This window comes from Pteronotus mesoamericanus, unplaced genomic scaffold (assembly GCF_021234165.1).
Source record: "Pteronotus mesoamericanus isolate MK-2021 breed Mesoamerican mustached bat unplaced genomic scaffold, CSHL_Meso_final contig_246, whole genome shotgun sequence".
NCBI lineage: Eukaryota > Metazoa > Chordata > Mammalia > Chiroptera > Mormoopidae > Pteronotus > Pteronotus mesoamericanus.
The window spans coordinates 7,256,689-7,279,278 of NW_026555104.1; the positions used below are offsets into that span (position 1 = coordinate 7,256,689).

General features: G+C 46.8%; 1 protein-coding gene across 1 annotated transcript in view; it reads left to right on the forward strand.

Moving 5' to 3' along the window:
- The window catches only part of ASIC2 (acid sensing ion channel subunit 2), a 910,697-nt gene that overhangs the window by 269,469 nt on the left and 618,638 nt on the right, over nt 1–22,590 (forward strand). The gene's annotated exons all lie outside the window — the stretch shown is intronic.

Below are 22,590 nucleotides of genomic sequence, written 5' to 3' on the forward strand. Positions count from 1 at the left end.
CCCCTCAGCCTTAGGAAACCAGCAAGTGCACAGAAAACAGGTCTTGGGAGAGAGTGGCTGTTCCCAGGCGTGACTCCTCTTGAAAACACAAAAAACAAAGCATGCAAGTGTCAAGGGTCAGGTCATCTTTCACCCCCAGGCCCTTATTACTAGCAAAGAGGAAGACTCCCTTTTTTTAAAACCAGGCTGAATGTTAGTACCTGGGGGCTGGGTTTTGTTTCTGTTCAGGGAGTGGCTTGAGAGCCATTTGGGGACGATGGGTGTCACCCTATCCTTTGCTAAGACAGAATTTGCAGCTGAGTGGCTCAGGCTGACTTCTTTGAGGAAACGGAAGATCCTTCCACTCCAGTAAATGTCACTAACATGCGTAGGCTGACTCTTTCCCCTCTGCCTTTGGGTTCTACACACCCTTCTCCTACTCCTCTGCCAATCCAGTTTCTACAGGCCTTTCTGGGACCATCCAACACTCATTGTCTTATGAAGGCTTCTCATGGTGGGAACCTCCTAGTGACCTCTCTGTACTATACCATGCTCCCAGGTCTCCAGAGACTGGCCATCAAGGATGTCCTTGGCCTCGGCACTGGACTAGGACACCAGCAGCCTGATCAACAGAGTGGACAGAGCACACAAGAAACCCCTCCCAATTTCTGAGCCCTGTGGGTTTGAGCCCCGAGGATGAGTAGGCCCTGGGAAGTCCCACCAGTCCTGCCAAGGAGGCCAGCCCAGGTCTGACGTGCAGTCTGAAGGAGGAGAGTGGTGGTGTCAGGCGGGCCCAGGTAGTAAACCCCGAGGGTCCTAAGGAAAGGGAGCCTGTCCTAAGCCTGATGCGGGTAAATCTAACCCTGTTAAACCATCCACATTGCAGCCTCACATAGTCTCATAAGGGTTCACCCTCTCAGTCATTTCCACATACCTCTTGGGGACACACAGAACTACTGATGCTCTTCGGAGCCTCCCGGGGGCCCAGGAATACGGAGGGGGTTGACTCATTATTCCTCTCTTCTGCCACCCCAGGCTGGATCAATGTGGGGGAACCAGAGCATCTTGCTCACTTTCCAGCAACCCTCCCATCCCTGGAAGCAAACGTAGGCTCCCCCTGGCCTCCCAGCCTCCTGTTCTCTTACTCTCTGGGTCTCTTTTCCTTCAGTTTATGGACAGGCAGCGGTAGAGCCTCTTTGTTGTTTAGGCCTAGATGTGTGCTCTTCACACTCAAAGGCCTTCCCCCCCACCCTTAAAGCTATTGTATCATTGATTTCAAGAGCCTGTGATGAAATTCAAAAGCCAACCATTGACTCAATGACAGGGCATCACTGCCACAGCAGCCCTCGCTCTCAAAAGGTGGCTGGTGAAGGATGCTCTGGTCCCTGCTGATCCCTCGGTGGGGATGCGGGATGGCAGGAGTGACACTAGATACTTGGAGCAAAAATACATCTGTTACGGCTTCACAGTATCATCCTGTCTCACGGATAAGAAACAAACCCTATACAATAAAGGGCTTTCTGTGGGATAGCGGGAGTGTGTCCAGTGTGGTGCAGCAACAGAGAAATAGGGATGCCTGACTTTTAGGGGCTGAGGAAGAAATATTGGCAGCTTCATAAAGGCGGCAAGCAACCCACAACCGGGCCTTGAAGGGTGAGGAAGACTGAGTCGAGCTGGCAAGGGACGGCATGTGTAGAGTGTGATGTGGAGGTGGCAGAAAACATGACATGGGAAAGGCCAGTACTGGGGTGGCTTTGGAGCTAGGAGTCTGGATGGGAGCTCCAGCCACACAGCTGCCCCACAAGGCAACCTCAGGCGAGTCGCTTCACCTGGCCCAGCCTCAGCTCCTTCATTAGGGAAATGACAGGCCCCCAGGAGAGTGACTCAGACCTGGCCTCAGGTTCTGAAGCAGGTGTGAGAGAAGAGCACCGTGCCACCCTCCTGCCCACCCCCTTTTTGCAAATCCTGAGACCCAGCTTGGGTTCAGCAGAAATGTGTGCTGTGATTTATTAGAGATGACTGCCAGTGTGCAGGGGAGCAAGAAACAAACACATGCTAAATCTCCAGCATTCATGGGCTAGTGGCTAATAGGGACTAAATATTAGCTAATGGGCATGAAATGAGACAATGCCTATAAAAATATTTCTCATGGAACTTGGCACGTGGGGGAATGTGATGAGTGTGAGTCCTCTCCTCTGTAGGAGGTGTTTGGTCCAGCGATCGCTGAGCAAGGGGTGAACTCCTGCCCGACTTTCTAGGGAGCCCACGTAGTCTGCCTGGATCCAGGACCCCCCTCCCCACACCGGGCTCCGCACTGAACTGAGGCAGAGGACCAGGGTGACATATAGAAGAGAGGGGCCGAGGCCAGCGGCTGAGGAGCCAGGCAATGGACTTTAATGGTTGGTAATTGCTTTTCCAATTGGCCTTCAAGTTGGAATAATCTCATTACATGAGCTACTGAACCTTGTGACTCGGCCTGAGAAAATGGAGTTACGTGCATCTATTTCTTTCCATAAAGGCCTGTGCAGGGTACACACCTGCCTCCATGGCAGCCTTTCTGCGAAGGGCCTCCTGCTTCCCGGGCTGTCCTAGGCCTGGGACAGGAGAGCCAGTGGGATGGAAGAGTCATTAATTTTTGGAAAAAATCAATCAAAAATGGTAACATTTTTGTGCCCTTAGTTGCTACACTGGGGTGTGTGTGTGTGTGTGTACTTTGTTTTGGAAATTGTGCTACACTGGTGTGTGTGTGTGTGTGTGTGTGTGTGTGTGTACTTTGTTTTGGAAATTGTCCTTACAAGGTAGGACTGTTGTTTAAAGGGCCACATGTTAATCCTCTGGGCGTCCCCTCAGAATCTTTGTATATGGAGACACCTATTTTTCTCTCATTGCTTTATGCACCGTTGTTGCAGTGTCTCTTGCCCTGAAAGAAAACATACCAGGACTTGGCCTCTGACTTACATCCTTTGAAAAACCACGTTGTTTCTCTGTGGCTGAGTTCCCTGGTCTGCCTCTACAGGGTAGTGGCACCTGTTCAATGGCCTCATGGAGCTGGTATGAGAATCAAATGAGCTCTGATGTCCCCATGAGGAGGAGGGAGACAAGCAACTCTGAGTATCACGTTCAGACCAGTGGGTCCCAAATTTGGCTGCCTATTGGGATCAGCCGGGATCTTAAAAAACGATTAATGCCCAGGCCCACTCCCAGATATTCTGATATATTTGGGTGTGGGGTACGACTTGTGCATCGAGCTTTTTAAGTGCGCGCTGAGTGGGCTGAATGTGCAGCAGTTTGGAGACCACTGGGACAGACTGGGACTTTCTTTCACCCTCCCCATAACAGCTACCTCTAAATTCCCTGAATTGTTGAGAGGTCCCCTTGCCGGAAACATCTTAAGACTCTGTTTGGTACCCTGCCAAGAACTTGCTCAACACTTTGCTCCATAAACTGTTTCCTAATGAACCATGAATGCACTTAAAAAATATCTCACAAACCAGACTGTACAAGTGATTTTTTTCCCCCAAAATGCATAGATTTAGTTCACCTGTGAGAAGTAAAAAGCAGAAGGTTAATGTCTGTGATCCAGGAAGATAAATCTAAAGTCCTTTCCTACTTAGCCCCCACCCCATTCACCCTGGAAGGGGGCTCAGTTCCTAAGTGGATGTGAGAGCGGCCCTTGCTTTATGGAGAATTTTTAGAGCTAGTTCAGGTTCAGCAGAAACACGTGCTATGATCTATTAGTGATGTCTGCATGTGTGACGAAAGGGAAGGCACAGCACCATGTCAGCTCTTTAGCAAATGAAATCTGTAGCCTGCTTTCTGCTATCGGGTAGCAGCTGCCGCCATTTCTTTCTCAGGGTAAACATGTCATACACAGGCTTTGGGGTGGGCTTCCCTGCTGCATTACATAGACTTGGATGGATTTGGGTTTAGCATACTCATGTCAACTCATGATATCTGTGCACACAAAGGGTGTGTCAACCTGTTTACACATGAGAGAGGCAGGAGAGCAGCCTTGTGCTCATCTCTTTTTACATCCAAGCCCTCTTACCCTCCTTTCCTTAGTCGAGGGCCGCATACGGCGAAGGCTGAGTCGGTCCTTCCGCCTTAGGGCAAGCCTTAGTTAGTGCTCTCGGAGGTGTGGGCCTGAGACACCTGGGGAGGGGCGCTTTCCTTCACCTGTGAAACCGCACCACTGGGCCCTTCCCCAGTCCAGGCATGTAAGGCGGCAGCCACCACCTCCTGGGTGCCCTTTGGCTCCCAGTTCATGCACACTCTCAACACACACACTCTTCTGGGATCCCGGCACAGAGGAGAGCTGAACACCAGCTTTAGCAGCCCAGGGCCCCAGTGGCCTCCAGGTATTCAGGACTGGGCTGAGAGGTAGATCAATCCATCAGTCAAAGGCAGTGCAGGGAGGAGTACAAGCAAGGCTGTGTCTTGGACCTGGAGGTCACTGAGAGGTTCGCAGTCCCAAGTCTGATTAGAAAGGAAGAAACTCAGGACCTTGGCTGCTGGGAACCAACCACTAGGTCCGGGGTTGTGGAGAATTTAGTGTTTCACCTGACTGGATGGGGGCGGGTGGAGGATGGGTCAGGCAAGATGAGACTGGCACATGCATGAAAACATGATGAATATTTTGAAAGATACCATTAAAAAAGGTTGATTTAGAATCAGAGCAGGCCTGGATCCCCGCATGGGGATCCCAGAGGGCCGGGAAGGCAGGGAAAGCTAGAAGGGGGTCAGGGGAAGTGGCACTAACCCTGAGTGGGTACCTGTCGTGTACCAACAAGCACCGTGCAAGCCTCCCTGTACATGTCATCTCTTTAATGCCTCCTACTTCAAAGGAGACACCACAGTGACAGGGTCAAGGATTGTCTTCCACATTTTACAGACAGGAAATAGGCCCAGAGAGGGCGATGATGTGCTCATCACCACACAGAGAGTAGGAGCTGAGGGGGAGGTGGGCATCCCACGCATGCCAACGCCCCCCACCCCACCCACCTCAGCGACGCTACGCTGCTCACAGTTGCCCACAGGTCCTCCCTGTGCGCCTTTGCCCCAGGGGCTTCCCCTCCCTGGAAGCTTCTCTCCCCACCACCCTGCCTCTCCACTCTACTGCAAATTCATATTCGCGCTTTCAAAACCCAACTCCGAGTCACTTCCTTTAGAAAGAATTGCCTCGGCCTCCCCTTTTCATTCATTTGTTCATTCATTGATTCATCCATTCAGCATAATTCTATTAAAAACCTCTCATGTTCCAGGCATGACACTAGACACAGAGACACAGCAGGGAGCAAAGTCGACATGGAACCAACCCTCATGAAACCTGGCTGGATTGTAATGAGGAGACACATATTGAACCAGGAGCCAGGCACATAATGATATAATGACTACTTATATAGATGGATGGATGGATGGATAGATAGATAGAAAATACAGCATACTGAGAGGATATAAAAGGGGTACTCAGTTGGATTGTATCAGGGAAGGCTTCTCTGAGGAAGTAGCAGTAAATTTCTGTCTTAAGCATGTGGAATGCTGATGACAATGGCATTGATTGATATTATTGAGTACATCCTCTGTTCCAGGTGTTTTCCAAGCACTGTGTGTGTGTGTGTGTGTGTGTGTGTCTGTGTGTGTGTTAGCTCTTTTTATCTTCACAACAACCCTATACAGTGGGGACTATTATTGTGCCCATTTTACAGAGGAAGAAAGGGAGGTACTGAAAGGTGAACTAACTTGCCCCAAATCACTCAGCTGATATGTAGGTGAACTGGTATTTGCATACAGCCATCTGATTCCAGACCCCTTGCACTTAGAGAAGAAAGAATATGTGTGAAAAATTTGGAAAAATGATAATAAGCAAAGAGGAGCAGGTATAGACGGAGTATGGGTGCTGAGCCCATGGGTCCTGGAAGGGTTTTGCATTTTGTTCTAACTGTAACAGCCATCTATCCATCAAAAGGGTTTGAGTGAGGCAGGGACATGGTTAGATTGGCAGGTTAAAAAGTACATGGTTGCTTCTGTGAACAGATGTGTGTGAGGAGGGTTGGGGGGTGCAACATTGGAAGTGGGGACCTCAGTTAGAAGTCATTCTTAGTAGTTTAGGAAAACAAGAGAGACAAAAAAGGAGAGGGGAGGGGGAAAGAGGCAGATAGGGGGAGGTTGGAGACACACACACACACACACACACACACACACACTGAAAACTTCTTTTGTTTATAGGGCACCTTCTCCAGCTGTCTTGTGTTGTAATGGGGACGCGGAAGTCCTCGTCTCTCCTGCTGGACAGCTGCTCCAGGAGCGCGGCAGTTCCGTGCTGCTCACCTACCTCTGTGTTGGCAGCACCCAGCATGGGGCCTGCCACAGAACAGGCACCCAGCCAATATCTGCTGACTGCCTGAATGAATGATGAATGACTTAATGACAGTAAGCCACCACCTACAGCTATACGGAATCCACCTCTCAATCCTGCCACATGCTCAGGACCCAGAACCTTCCTCAAAAAACCCACTAAAGCAGCGTCTGCTCCTGCCCAAACAACCAGTGGTTTAATCACATCAGCAAAAAGGACCCCTTAAGTTGGGTGCCCAGCGTCCTGTAGGCAGCACGACAGGTTGATGGAACACTTGCACGTTTTCCTGGAGTGTAGGGGAGGCGTCGTCTGTGGCTGTCCTGGCTGGCGGCGGTTTCCTCCTGCCTCTGAGCTGAGGGTGAAGCAGAGGTGTGGGCAAGGCAGCCAGCTGCTGCTTTCAGGTGAAGGGGGCTGCCATGTCAGTAAATGAAATTGGTTCTCAGGTTTGGAATGTAATATTTATCATGGCAGTGACAGTGTACAAACAGGACACTGTCATTTTGGGTGTTCTGTAGGTGCTATATCTGTTGTTAAAACATACGGCTTCTTGAGCATAACTGTGGGCAGAAAGCTTCCAACTGGAACCAGCTCAGATGCCACATCTCTGACAGCCAGAGAGCGGATGGGACGAGCGTTGGCAAAAGAGAGAGGTTTCTTTGGCATGAGACCCCCTCGGGGACACAGAAAGGCAGAGAGCCAGCTTTCACTGCGGAGTATCCCTGAAGATGGCAGGGGAGGGCCGTGTTATACGGGATGCCCAGGCGGGATGCCAGACTAGGAACGGAGACAGTGACACTGCGAAAGACCTCATTGCAATATCCCTTAAGGAGCAGGCTCTTCAACATGTCACAATAGGATTCTTGGGGCAAAAATCCATGCAATTTTTCAGGAACCTCTTGAATGTGTAAAGCAGGAGTTGGCGAACTATGACCCCCTAGCCTAACTGTGGCCAAATCAGCCCGCTGCCTATTTTTGTACAGCCTGTGAGCTCAGAGTGCCTTTTACATTTCTATATGGTTGGGAACAAATCCAAATAAGAATACTATTTTGCAGTATGTGAAAATGATACCACATTCTAACCTGAGTATCCATAGGTGAAGCTTTGTGGGAGCACGGCCACACCTGTGGGCTTATCCCTTGTCCATGGCTGCTTTCAGGCCGGAAGGGCAGAGTGAGTGGTTGTGATGGAGACCAAATAGTCTGCAGTGTCTAAAATATTTACTTTCTGGCCCTTTAAGGACAAAAGTTTGCCGTCCCTGTTCTACATGATAAAATATTGTGTCTATGAATATGAGTGTTTCTCTGGGCATCAGTGGGGCCTGGGTGGTCCCTGTGGGAATGAGAATGGGGCAAGAGCCATATGTCTGCAGGAAGAGAGTGGGCCTATGAAGGAGCAGATTCAGATGGAGAATGAGGTCTATATGGCATTTCTTTTGACTGTGTGTGTGTGTGTGTGTGTGTGTGTGAGAGAGAGAGAGAGAGAGAGAGAGAGAGAGAGCGAGCAGAGAATTGGAGTAAGACCAATAGGGTAAAACCAATATTTTGCCAAGTATGTTGTGGATAGTACTAGCTCCAAGGAACATCGTAGGTGGGACTTTATCAAAATGAATTTGGTGGTCTGATAAGCGTGGAAACAGCCTGTGTGAGCAAAGCAAGGCAGGTTTCTTTCCACAGGCCTTGTGAAGACTTCGGGATGCTCAGGTTCACCATGACCTTCTGAAAGTGAAATGTCAGGAACAGCATTCTCTAACCTATTTGAATCCAGAGACCATTTATTATTCTGTAATCCAGGGATATTAAATGATGCCCATGTGCTGTATTTACCAGGTCTTCTGCTGCTGGGTCTTTTACTTACCATAGACTATTGCAAGAGGAATCCCATTAGTCAGTCGGGGACTTTGATACTCATTGCATTCTGAGACCCATCTCAGTTCCTCTGATCTGAATGAGAGGTTTCTCTGTCAGGAGACAGTACGGCTTTTGGAGACTGGCTAGTGTCAGGAGTGACAAATGGGAACCTCTGCTGAGAAAATCAGACTGTCCTATTACTCTCAAAATGGTGGCTCATCAAACCACCAACCACACTCCCTCCTCTGAAAAATGGGCTTTCATCTTATGATATGGACCAGAATTTTGAGAACCTGGGTTTGTTAGAGGGCATGGCAGAACTGGCCCACCATCCAGGGCAAAGTCAACATCACGAACCAGAAATATAGACCAAGTGTAATATCAGTCTGGAGGAGTTAGACAAAGAGGAAGAATTGAAAAATAAAATGACCCTTGAGAGAATTCGGAAGTGTCAGATCAGAGCAAGAGGAATCAGAAGAAAAATGTTGAGGGGTGCAGCTTCTGGATGATTCCTGAGCTTCTGGATCTTAGCTGCATATGCTCTTTATGGAGTGCCTAGAACATTAATGAGAGGTGAGGAGAGAGTTGTAAGGGTACCAGGCTGGCTTGGACAAGTGACTCAGCTGAGGAAGGGGTCCTTGGGTCCAGAGCTTAATCAGATAAATTAAGGCACTGAGGTTGGTAAAATGAGAAGGGGGGAAAAGGCAAATGGAAAGTTATGCCTAAGAAGGAACATGAAGAGCCAAAGTGAATGTCGTCTAATGTGTTTTCAGGCCTGAGCGATTGATTATAGAGCTAAAAACAAAGGCCCCCAAATCTAGGAAACTGATGTAGCATCCGCAGACCAAAGGATGAGGACCAAAGTTAAGAATGGACTCACAGGCTCCATAATGGCACCACGATGCCCAGATTCTTTGGGGTACCTGCTGCCCTCATGGCCTAATTTAAAGGTGTGGTGTTCCTGGGAAGCCAGACTGATAGGTAGCCCTTAACGCTTGGCCTCCACCTGTCCTCCGGCACCAGCAAAGCTAGGTCATGGACAAAGACTTTAGCCCACAGAAACCTGACTTTAATAGCTAGGCATTCTAAACAGAGCAGTGCTCCCTTCCCAGCTGCCCTTCCTGCGCGCACCCACGCATTCCTCTATTGTTACAGTGCATACTTTGTGTAAAGCAGCATGCCAAAGTGGGTGGAGGCCTCTTGGGCCCCTACCCACCTGCAAAATAACTCACCCTGATCCCAGACCCAGAGACTGGCTCTGAGAGGGCGCCGGGCTGCAGGAATGGAGGTTTCAATCTGCCTCATCTCAGCAACTGAGCTACCTTCCCCCACGGGTTTCCGTGTATGTTTACAATGGTGCAATTAAATGTCTGGATAAATAACCGTTATTAAATGGGTAAATATATTCCTAACGCTAAGCAGAGCTGAAGCCTCCTGATCCATTTGCTGGACTCATTTGTTTATTCAGATCTTAGGGGAAACTGGGATGTGAGGGTCGTGACGGGCCACTTCTGGCACATCTTTCTAGTTGCTTAAATGGGAAAGGTCTCGGGCCGACTTCGAGGGGAGGGGACAGGGAGGGAGGCTGCTGTGGGTATTTTTAGATCTTCCTAACAAAAATCACTGGCACGCAAACACAGGGATCCCTTTCAGTGCTTCTTTTTGGGCTATTAAAGCTGCGGAAATCACACAGTCGAGCTACCTTTCTACCTCACACTGGCAATCTTCAAATAAAAGGCTCCTGAGCTACAGTTTAATCTGAATAGATGGTTTGCCAAATAAAAAAAATGCCAGTTACGATAATTGGGAGAATGTACTTAGGGAGTTTCCAAGCCTTTCTCTTTCTTACTGCTAGTGAATTGGAGAACACATTTATCTTGTGGAGCTTGTCTGAATGGAAAGCAGGTGAAGGAAGACTGGTTTTTGTGAGTGAAATGAGTTTTCTGTCAGTGAAAACAGATCTCTGTTCTTGTGATAAATATGAAGCCAAAGCCTTTTAAAAAAGAAGAGAAAAGGGTGTCGGCCTTGGCCAGGGCTTTCATTTTGTTTTTCAATTATTTCATCTAGGAGTAAGCATTAGGCACGTACCCATCAACCGCAGTGAATCCCAGGCCCTCGGGTACACAGTTCTCTTGCCACTTATTACACTGCAAGTGCCTCCCACTTAGGGAAATCCAAGATGTGGAAATCCACATTTATGCAAACCACCCATCTCCCCCTACCCCACCCCCCACCAACACACACACACAGGGAAATTGCCTGGCTTTTCTTATGCGCTCAAAGTTGGAATTGCATTTATGTCTTAATTTTTACTCACACAGGTGTCCTCTCTTTACCTCTAATGTTGTCACTTGAAAGCAGTGGTCAGAAATGTGGAGTGCTTAGAATTTCCCACATGCAATTACCAATCCGTCCTCCAGCAGTCTGTTTAACCAACTCGAAGGACTGTAGAGCTTCAGAAATGCTTTCTTTTCCGTCAGCATTTCCTCCTCACTGAGGAAGGAGCACCAGCTTATGTTGGTGAGCAACAGAGAATGAGGTTTATCAGTTATCCAAAGCTGGGACTTACACTCAAGATTTCTTCTATTTGGGTCACACACTTAAAAACCAGGTCAAGGAAGAAGCATGAGGCTGTTAATGTGGTTCCAGGTCACTGCTAGAGTTTCTTCCAAGGGCTGGACATTCCTCATGGAACTGCCGGCCCTTCACTCCCAGCCCTGACAAGGAGAAGGGGTACTACCAAGAGCAGAGAATGTGGAAGCTGAAGAGCCAGCCACAGACAAAAGCAAGGTTCTTATTAGATTATTCTCTCTGGTCCTCCTTCCTGTTCTAGAGGAGTTCTCCTGGCTGAACCAATGACTGTTTCAAATCCAGAAAAGAGCAAAGATTGAGAAACAATTCAGGGAAAACTAGGGAATTGATACTTAATGTATTCCTGTTCTTGGGGCAGGCTCGGGCCCATTTACAAAGAAGTTTCCTCAGGCTGTGTAGAGATGGACCCTCAGAACACCTTCCATGTGGCAGGGGATGACAGACTTTTTGAAAGGTCACCCTCTCTAGTGTTCTCAAACTTCACTATTTACTTTGTTTATAAAGGACATTGATCTGATTTGTTTAGGAAATCAAAATACCCACCCCTCAGGTCTTTTCCAAAGGACTATCCATTGTCCAAGTCTTACCAAAGCTAGCCTGAGAAAGATAATATTCTGCAGAATAGCTTGAATAATATGCAGTTCATACATCCCTCTAGATCATTTCTATCCAATAGAACTCTCTGCAATGATGGAAATGTTCCATATCTGTGTTGTCCAATACAGTAACTGCTAGCTACATATGGCTATTGCAAATGAGAATCTAAATTTTAGATTTTATTTACTTTTAGCTAATTTAAATTCAGATAGCCATATGTGGCTAGTCGCTATCATATTGGACAATGAAGTCCTGGAAAATAACAATGAAAGAGCTACTATTCCTTGAGTGATTAGTATTCATTGAGTGTTCCAGACATTATGCTAAATATCTCCAATGTATCATCTCCTTTAATCCTTACATCAACATATTAATGTATATATTTATATTTTTATGTCCACTTTACTGAAGAAGATTGAAGTTTAATGGTGGTAGGTAACTTGTCCTAGGGTCCCTCACATGATAAGTGGTAGAACTGGGGCTTGAACCATGTCTATCTGACTCAAAACAAGCCTGTGTGTTTTACCCCATGTTTTAGTTGATATTTATGTAAAATCAAGAGAGAACACAAGAAAGCTCTTTGATCATTCTTCATTGTCTGCACTGATTTGGTTGAATCTTACATTATGTATTTTGCATTACAAAGACAATAAACTTCTAATTGAACAAATATAAAACTATATTATGATATAATATTTTGTCAAGTCGTACATGGTGTCTTAAAATTTTCAGTTTACCCTTCTCTTCCTCTCAATTCAAGTTAAGAATTTGTTTTACCCAAGTTTTCCTTGAACATTTTGCTCTTGAATTGAAGAAAGTCTCTTACAAAATGGTATCACATATATTGTGGAGATGTTGAAAATGATTTTTTCTGTTATGCCATACTACATCCCCACTGTGAATACTCATGGAAGAAATAGTGTCCATATCTAAGCACCAAGAGAAAGGAGGTAGCGTGCGTTTTCCAATGCTAATCATGCAACTAACTTTGTTCCCTTTATGCTCTGGTCACCAGGAACCTCAGAGCCAATTTTTTTATTTCCCTTTAATGACTGTGTAGGAAGCCATGGTTTGTATGCCTGCTTTCACTTTCTCCTTTGACTAATCTTCCACGAAGCCTTTTTCCGTTACCTTGATTTTAATGTAATCAAATTTTTTCATTACATTTTATACTTTTGCATAACCAGCTTCAAATCCTCCGTGCAGTATGCTTAGCTAGAAAGTTCAGAATTTCTAGCCCATGCTGGGGAGAAGAAGTTAATCTCATTTTTGGTGAAGAAAGGATTAACTCAAACCCCCAACGTCAACATATTTTATTCATATAGTGGTCAACCATTTCTCCTAGATAGAAAAGGTTTAGAAAGAGGGAAAATGGAGGGTTTGATAGTTACCATATGGTGCCAGGAAAAATACTCTACAGATTTCCTCCTTTGACTTGAAAGAGTAGAAACTGGAGTTAAGCAGGCAGAGAATATAAATGATGGTGGACAGCCTAGCTCTCAGAATTTTAGATAACGAGCAACAGGCACAGGTATCCTTCCATAGCTCTCCATCATAACCAGTCTCCGTAATGTTTTAATAGACTCAGCACTTGATTATTCCAGCTGGAAGTTTCCTGATTCATCATCTCCCTATGGTGGTGGCACCAGCTCGGGGGAATCATTAAAGGAGGAACAGAAGCAGAACAAAGCTGGGATCCCCAAATCTATCAGGGAGGACAGGAAGCCAGCCACCAGCTTAGAGGGGCGGAAGCTGCTTTCAACGACAGAAAGAAAGAGAATATGTACACCAAAAGTAGACATTCTTTTCTTTAATTGTCTACACAGTGGGTATGCTGGTGGGAGAATGGATGCTTGAAGGGCATAAACGTGTGAGGGGCTATGGTGACAGATGTCGTCCTAATATAAATGGACAAAACTGCAAGGCACACTGGGACTTCAGTGTGCTGCAGTGAACGGGATTGAATTGACTCAAATGGAAGAGAATCAAATCAGACCGCATTTGGTGATGTTTAAATCAATGCACAGTCCATATAAGAATGTTGACTTTGGTAGCCTGGGTCAGTCCAAGCACAGAAGAGAGCGTTTCAGGAAAAATAAACCCAGATCCTAGATCTTTCCTTTGGAAATATCACATCAGCAAGGGACAGCACATGGCAGATAAAGGAAGCCCTGTGACCCATAGTGTGTTCCTAAGCCCCCAGCTTCAAAATCACCTTGGAGCTTGTTACAAGTGCAGGCTCTCCAGCCCCATCCCAGACTTTCTGAAGCAGGATCTGAATTTAAACAATATTCCCAGGCCATTTCTTTGTACTTCAAATTTTAAGAAGCACTGCTCAGAACTGTGAAGTCTGTGAAGTTATCCTAGGGTATCCCAGCCACCTGTCGATCCATTTATTTGTGAAACATTTATCAAGCACCTCCAAGGGACAAGAAATGTTCTGAGAACTGGGGGGGATGCAAAGATGGGTGTGACTTTGTCTTAATTCTAAAGGAGTTTAAAGTCTGTTGAGTGAATACTGGGAGAAATAAAACACACATATATGGAAACTAATGGTAAGAAAATAAATGTCATAAAATGGGATTAGGAGGAAGGACAGGCCACGTTAGATCAGGCGGTCACATGGGGCAGTAGGAGTTGGAACTGCGGAGAGAAGACGGTACAGGTGGAGCTGGGCAGAAAAAGAGCCAGGTGGTTCAGCTCGTCCTATTGCCTCCTCCCAAAACACTGCACATTTTCCCACTTGATGGCTACCTCTCCCTTCTAACACCAGGTGACAGACCCCCGTTTTTCTCCTTTTTCCCAAGAAAATTTGTCACTAACTCCTTCCGTCACTGGGCCTGTGAGTGCCCATCAGCTCCGGGCCCTTTGGGCCCGATCTGGATGGGCATCAAAGCCTCCTGATGATGTGGAGTCCTCAGCCACCGTTAGTGTATGGCACAGTCCCTTTGCCCAAGGGGCTTTTCTGTCCCACCACTAAGGACATCACTCATCCTTCCTGTGCCTGAAGCGGACAGAAGAGATGTTTCTCTTTGAGAGGTAGCACAGTGTGGTAGGCGAGAGTCGGGTTTTGGAGTCAGACGAAGTTAGCTGTAGGACCCTGAGAAAGCTTCTTAACCTCTCTACGCGTCCCTTCCCCGTCTGTGTAGGGGAATAATACCTGCCTCATGAAGTTGTTAGCAGGATAAAAAAAAAAAAACAACTACCATGTGGAAAGTACTTGAAAGAATTACTGATACAAGATAATGTTTAATAATGTTTGCTGTTGTGATGTTTCCCTCCTGAGTTTTCTAAAATTTCATGGTAATGAAAATCACCTGGGATGTGTTTTAAATACATTGGGTTGGCCAAAAGGTCCGTTTAGTTTTATCCATAAAATAAAAGATACATTTTTCATTTTCATCAATAACTTTATTGATGTGGATATTCTGAGTATGTTGGCTCTCTCCTGCCATTGGCTTCTAATGGGTAGAGGCCAGGGGTGCTGCTAAACATCTCCCAATGCATAACACAGCCCCACAGCAAAGAATTATTTGGCCAAAATGACAATAGTACCAAGAAACTTCCCCAGCCACGTTTGACACATTCCATCAGTCACAGCATCTTCTCTATATACTGCACAAATTTTTGTGTGTCTGTATTTCAGTTGCATTTTTACCTTTCTTGAAATAATACAGCATAATACACTGAAAATGTTGCTTATTTTCTTCCATAATTAATATTAAATGGCTATACAAAAATTCACCAATTTTGGTAAGTTTTTTAAAAAATGCATGCTGGTATGGCAGCTGTCACAATACAATCTAACAAAATTATTTCAAGTGAAGTTAAAGACAACTAAGCATTACTAGAGGCTTTGTACAGGAAAAAACTAAATGAACTTTTTGACCCACCCAATACCATTTCCAAGGATTATCCCCCAGAAATTCTGATACTGTGAATATAAGCGGTCTTTGAAATTTACGTGTTTTAACAAATACCCCTTGATGATTTGTATCATCAGAGAAGTTGGAGAGATAACTTTCCCAGTGTGCCTGCCCTCTGGAAGTGGGCAAGGCAGCCAGAAGGAGTTATTTCCCATCCTTTCTGTAGGGAATCAGTATCCGTTTCTTGTGCAAGCTCTGCTGGGAATCCATATGTACCAAGGCTGTGATCAAGGTGCAAAGAGCAAAATCTCTTGGTCCCCAACCTGACCCTGCTCTTCCTAGAGGAGTGATGGGTGCTGTGTAGACAAGATCAGATACCTTGCAATTCCCAGCATGCAAAGGAGCATGGTGCACTCAGAATTGAGCCTCTCCAGGCTTTGGGGAGCAGCAAGGCAAAACTGACAGAATGTCCCAGTCTTGAAGCTTGAAGAGGTCTCTCTATGGAGTGAGAGTAACCAGAAGGTCAAGGTCTGAGATGCAGAGGTAGCTGAAGAAGATATGGGGCTAGTCCAGGTCAAGCAGGTAATAGAACATGGAAGGCCAGCTAAGGTCAGAAGGGGCAGGTAGTTCTCGAAGGTCTCTGTGGGTGTAGTTCAGACTCTAAGACATCTGAGTAGGGAGAACAAGTGACCCCAGCCATTGAGAAGCACTGGTGAGAGCCGATTCTATGGCAAAAGCTGTTCCCTGTTCTCTTTCATGCTAAGTTCACCTACAGCATGGCTGCCCCTGACTGCACCCCTAGTGTTTGTGTGGACCCAGAGAGGCTGCCACAATTGGCTGGGCAGGTTGTATACTTCCCAACACAAGGCAGTACAATTTACACTGTGGTCTATGTAAAGAACAAGCTTTTGGACTGTTCTCTAGACAACCGCTACCATTGTACACAGTGGTCATGGTCACCTTGAGACTAGCAGATGTGACTTGGTTTTGATTCTTGCCTAAGCAAAGATGCCAGGCTGCCTGATCCAATGGTTTTCTGAGATCCCTGCGGTAGGCCAGCAGTTCAGAGAGGAGTAAAGTCAGAAAACAGTGTTGTTGGAGCCAACCCAGGCAGATGGCCAGCATGATACCCTCAGATCCAGACAGAGCCACATCTCAGAGTTCTGACTGGCAGGGAGAGGCAGGTCCATTATTGCTCTGTGCCACTGGGGATTCTTGTGTTGTAACCACACACAGCACTTGTCCACACACACGCATTGAGGCTTCTTGTTTCCTCTCTCCTTTATTTTCCTCCTGGGCATTTATCACTATCTAACATCCCAAAAGTTATACATATTTTAAGCTATTTCCTTCAGCTAGAATGAAAGCTGAACTAGTGTCTGGCACACAGTAGGCATTCACTAAGTGACCAAGGCCTGTGGAAGGAGGGAGGAAGAAAGGAAGGAATACACAAGTGTGTCTCTGAGTTAGACAAGGGCTCTAACTAGGCCTGGGGGTGCAGGGAACAAGCCTGCCTACAACGAAGAAAGAGCAGAATAAGAGGTCAAGGTGCTTGTCAGATTTGTTGAGGTTCAGGGCAGAGCTGGCACACTGGGACCTCTAGGCACCAGCCTGAACAATGGAACTCCAGGGGCCCAGAGCTTTCTGTGTGGCCCCTCAGCCCCAGCTCTAACCCTCTGTGGTCTGCCTGCTCCGGAACCAGCCCAATGACATCTCCAGGGCCCACAGCCATGCCTGGTTCAGCCCCCTCAGCCCAGAGCTGGCTTTCCCCAGCCCTTGCAAACAGCAGAGAGACCTGGTGGCTGGGCTGCGGCCCCCCATTCTGAGGACTCACCAGGCATTTGCAGGGTGGTGGAAATGCTACCTACACCGAGCCATGGGATGAGTTCATTTCATGACTGTTGAAGCCCAGGGATATGATGACCTTTATACTGAGCTCAGAGCACATTCCTGAAGATGATTTCCTTCACTGCCACAGAACTCACAGACAGACAATTGAATACGCAAACAAACCCAACCCCACTCCCGTCGGATGCCAGCCTGAGCCTGTGTGTCTGCGAAGCCAGGTGCTGCAACGTGTGTTAATTGGACAAACACTCATTCACATGACGGGTTTGATTTGTGCTCTGGGGTACTTCATCAAGATTTCCTAAACACAAATTGATCTCTGCTAATTCATGCATCACGACTGAATATTTTGACATGTGACACCTTCCCTCAGAGAATCTGTGCAGGCAGGCAAGCCAGACTCCCTCCTCCCTCCCCCTCTGCAATGTCCCCTGGGCCCAGAATTCCTGCAGAGACCCCATCCTCTGGGGGGGTGTCTTTCTACACAATTATCATGGCTCATTTTCTCCCCTCGTACACCCTCCTCCTGCCCCAACTTTCTTCCCTCTTCAATTTTTGTTCCAATACCTAGTTCTTCCTCTGTTCCTCCTCTTTTCTAATACTTTCATCTCTCTCACCCTTTTTCCATTTCGTGTTCTACTTTCCTGCATCAACAGAACCGCGTCTTTCTTCCTCTTCCTGCCACCGTCTGTCCTTCAGAGCTCTGCCTCCTCCTCCTCAGCTGCCATCTGCCGCCATCGCCTCTCCCCACTTGCTGCTTTGCACACTGTGGTTTTCTCCTCTCCCAGGTTCTGTCTCTTCCTGGCCTCTGTGCTCTGCATAGCCCACCTGTGGGTGAGAAAGGCTCCCCTGTGAGTGCTGAGAAAGTCATGGAGGAAACCCTGAGCCTCTTCCCTGTTGCCAGCACTGGGCAGGGGCCAGGAACCCACACACAGAGCAGGAAAAGCGTGCCCAAACCTCAGTCCCCCAAGCAGGCAAGTACAATCAGGGAAGTGCAAACTCATGCCTCAGCAAATTACCTTGGTCACACTCTCTGAGCAGCAATTAGCATTTCTCAGAATAAAATATCTGTTGGATGAATGAGTGAATCCATCAATACTGTATTCAGAGCCAAGCTCCACATCAACATGCATATTCCTTTACTAATGATCAGTTATAGACCAACAACATTAAACATGAATCTAAAGTCATGACAACAATAATTATACAATGAATCTATAACATATATACATCAAAGTAGCAAGCTGCAAATACCCTGCCTAATGCACATTCCCCAAGCCACCTTCCATGGCTGGCTCCTTTCACTCTCCCAGCACCTCCAGGGGATCTCACCTGCCCTCTGCACATGGTGTGTTATTCACACCAGGTGTATCCCCAGCATTGCAGCTCCATGCCCTTGCGTGTTCTAACCTGGAGGATCCATTCCTGTTGTCTCTCCCTCACCTTTCCTTGTTCATCACGTAAGACCCAGCTCACGTGTTACCGCCACTCTACAACTTTCCCCAATTTATGCAGTAGAATTTCTCATTCATTTCTTTGTGGAGCACTTTTATGTGCTGAGTGCTGGGGCTGTAGCCCTGAGCAGGAGAGTAGCAGTTTCACCCTCATGGTCCTCACTTGGATTATATCCGTTAGCATCCACTCAGCATGTCAGCATTTCCACTGCACTCAGCTCTGGCTTGCCTACTGTGTTGTTCTTGCTGTGGGAGGCACCGTACTTGACTCAACAATGAACTAGGCTTAGCTTTTAGTCTGGCTTTATCCTCTGCATTATACTGGTTAGCTAGTATTCATTTTCTTTGTAATACCAGTATAATCTAGATATTATATTCACTAGTAATAGTTACTAGCTTTGAGGGCCAAGCTACTATTAAGCATGTAGTATTTCTTGTTGTAACAAGATTCCTGAAAGGTAAGGACTAGTCCTATTTTACCAGTAAACAAACAGACTTCTGGTTGGTAAAGTGACATATCCAAGGCCACACGCTGATGAGCACTGGACTTGGGGTCTGAGTCACAGTGTGTTTTCCTTCTGCAGCGCTCTGATGTACACACAGTGTTTCCGAGGAAGCATATGGCCTTAAATGCAACTGTGGTTTCCCCAGAAGGAAGGAAGGCGGAGAGCATGTCCCCAGCACAGCCATGGTTTTCTGAATCCAGGACATTGGCGGCTCTCAGCCTATTGAGCAGAAGATGCCCTGGTGATCACGGGATTTTTGCAGTAAACCCACACTCGGCATGCCTCTCACAGAGGCTTCTCTTACAGCTCTGGTATTCTATTAGAATTCTCCTGATTCAATAAGTGCTCTTGAGTTCCTACCATGTGCTCAACCCAGACATTTTTTTAACTTCAAGGGGAATAGTTGGGCTTCTGATTACCTGAATAAGTCAGGCTGGAAGAGTTTGCTCCCATGCAAATGAAGTGTTACTGGCTGCTGCTCCATGATAAAAAGGAGAAAGAACTTGGGCTTTCTTCGTTTCCCTTTCAAAGCTAAGCATTCATTAGACCCTTGGGCCATATCCACGAGAGTCATCTATCAGCACAGGGATCACCTAATCCGATCCCCTGAAACCACACAGGGGATATCTGTGCCTGCATCCTAGGCCCAGGAAATGGGATGGGCACCCAGTCTTCTTCCACCCACTCTGAGTGGAGCCCCCTTTGCCAAAGGTCATGGGGTCCTGTGGCAATGTTTGAGTTTCTCCAGGAAGCAGACTCTGAGACAGAGATTTGTATGCAGGAGGTTTTGGAGGCATGCTCTCTGGAATAATACCCATGAAGGGGCAAGGGAGTTAGGATGGGGCAGAGACGTTAATCTGCTCTGCCCTCACCAGCTTCAGGGTTCCCAGGAGGAGCTCTGGAGGTGAAGTTGCCCTGATAGTATGTCCCTCATAGAGCAAAAGTGCCGGGCCTTTGGACCCAGCATCAACCAGTCATTGGGTAGGAGGAGGAACGTTGGGTGAGGCAGCTACAATAACTGGGCAAATGAGTGTCTCTGACCTAAGGAGAAACCTGGGTGGCACATTAGGGCATTCACTACCGAATATTTTCACGCATCACCCAGGATGTAGAGAATTATGTCGAACTAGTGCAGAATGAAGCGCCTGCCATCGTCAGGTGCTCCCTGATTACCTCAATGCCAGACACAGGCGGATGCTCAATAAGTGTTTGTGGAATTGAGCTGCATCCCACTGTATTCACAGGTCCTTCATATGATCTGGTTCATTTCCTCAGTTGACAGATGAGGAACCCAGAGGAGTCAAGTGTCTCATTCAAAGATGTACTTCTTGTGAGAGCCAAGGAGTAGATTAAAGTCTTGGGCCTGATGTTTTCTCTCCCAAGGCCTGCTACTTGCTCCTGGTCTTTTGGTCTAGATCAGGGAAGGATGCAGGGTAACAATAAGCTGGTTTTTAAGTTTTAACAAACATGTTCCACAGATGGGTCTGCCTAGTACTATCACACAGGGCCTGCTTGCCTCTGTGGACGAGGCTGGAATTTAATGGTCTCAGGGATCACCCAATGAGGGACACTTGTCTGGCAAGTGTCATTTTTCACCATCAACTTTCTGTCGAGTCATTACATTAGTATTTTCCAAACTTTTTTGCATTTAGGGGATAGCATAAAATTTTTGAAACCAAAGTACAAGTCTAAGAGGTATTTACGTACCTCTCTATGCCCTCACCCCCAGCGGTTGAAATGCTGTGGGCACCGCCCCAACACACACGTTCACACACACATGCTCACCTGTTCACCAGTGGCCGCCAGCCCCTCTGTCATCGCCACCTCCACTCTCCCAGGCAGTGGCTGGTGAAGGATGTGAGGTCACGTGGGGCACTTTACACCCAAAGAAACCTTCAGGACATACGATACACCTTCATTTAAGGGCGACAGCTCCGCATTTGAGAAACAGCCCTGAGAATTGTTGTGCCCACCCTTGCCGATTCAGGGTAGAAGGAGCCACGCCCTTGTCATAGGAGAGATTATAAGATCACCCAGGACATCGCTCTCCCGCTCTGGGCAAGTCAGGGTTCCCAGGTGGCAGCTCGGTAGAATGGATGTGCAAGAGCTCTGGACTTTGAACAAACCTTTTACTTTCCCCTCTCAGCCTCAGTGTTTCCAGCTGGAATGTAGGGATAAATAATACCTCCCACAAAGAGTAGTTATAAACTTATGCTTTTAAGTTTTATCATCTTTATTTGTATAAAAAAGTCAAACCATATGTAAGAGGATGAGGAAAGTAATAATCTAAAATCCTACCACCTTGAGATCACTGCCATTAACATTTTGGAGATGGGACCCTTGTGCCTCTTTCCATGAGCACATATATCATTGGGTCTGGGCAGATCGAATGATGATGCTTATTAGATGCTTTAGCATATGCTTGTTGGATGGAAGCATTCAGTAAAGGCAGACTGGCAACGGCCTCCTTTTGACCATCACCAGATCGGGGGATAGGTAAGCAGCAGCAGCAGCTTAGAACTTGGAGGAAGAGTTCATAAACTTGGGTCCAGATTCTGCCCTTTACTAGATGAGTCATTTTGGAGCAAGTCCTGCAACTTCTCTTGGTGGGTCCCTTCCTCATTATAATGAGATAATGACATTTGCTTTGTGACAGTGTCTTTGGGATCAGGCTGGCCCAGATTTGAGTCTTGGCTCTGCCACTTACTAGCTATGTGACTTTTGGGCAAGTTTTTCAAATACCCTGCAAGCCTTGCCATTCTCACTCATAAAATGCTATTAACAGCCTAGTTCACGGGATGCACTAGGAATGTAGTGCACAAGGGACTGAGCACAGCGTCGCCCCCCCGAGATCCCCAGGAAATGCAAGCAGGTAGCAGAAGTAGCCACCGCAGCAGCAGTGATAATATCAGCAGCCCACGGAGTTACCGGGAGAATAAAATGAAACAGCGGCCAACAAAATGTTCTGAAAAGCACTTTGCAAGTATTTGTCATTACTGCCCCATCAACTAATGATATATGTGCATGGCTATTTTATTAGAAAAATTTGAATCACTAGAAATATTTTCTAGCCAGCAAAAAGTGTAAAACAGGCTGGAGGGATTTTAAGGTCACTGTGGGGATAGCAGTGCTAACGTTTCATTTTAAGGCTTCCCTCATTTTTTATTCATTCTTTCCACAAAGACCCATGTAACATTTACTGTTTGAAAAGCATTTTGCTGGTTGCTTCAAAGGCCCTGGGTGGCATGAAAGCCTTACCTCACCCAAGGCCTGTTCTGGGCAGTTAATGGCGGTGCATTATCTCATTTAGTCCACAATAGCGAGGAGAGGCTGTTGGTCCAGATCCCGGTCGTACAGATGAAGAAGACAGGGACACGGAGATGAACTTGCCCAAGGGCACGGAGCTGGGAAAAGTCAAGTCTTTGCACTCCGTCAGACAGAAGCTGCTAATGGAGTGCTTTTCCCTCTGTGTATGTGACTTCCCTTAATGTGTCCCTTCATCTGTATAATGAGATAATCACACTTGCTTTGTGACAGTGTCTGTG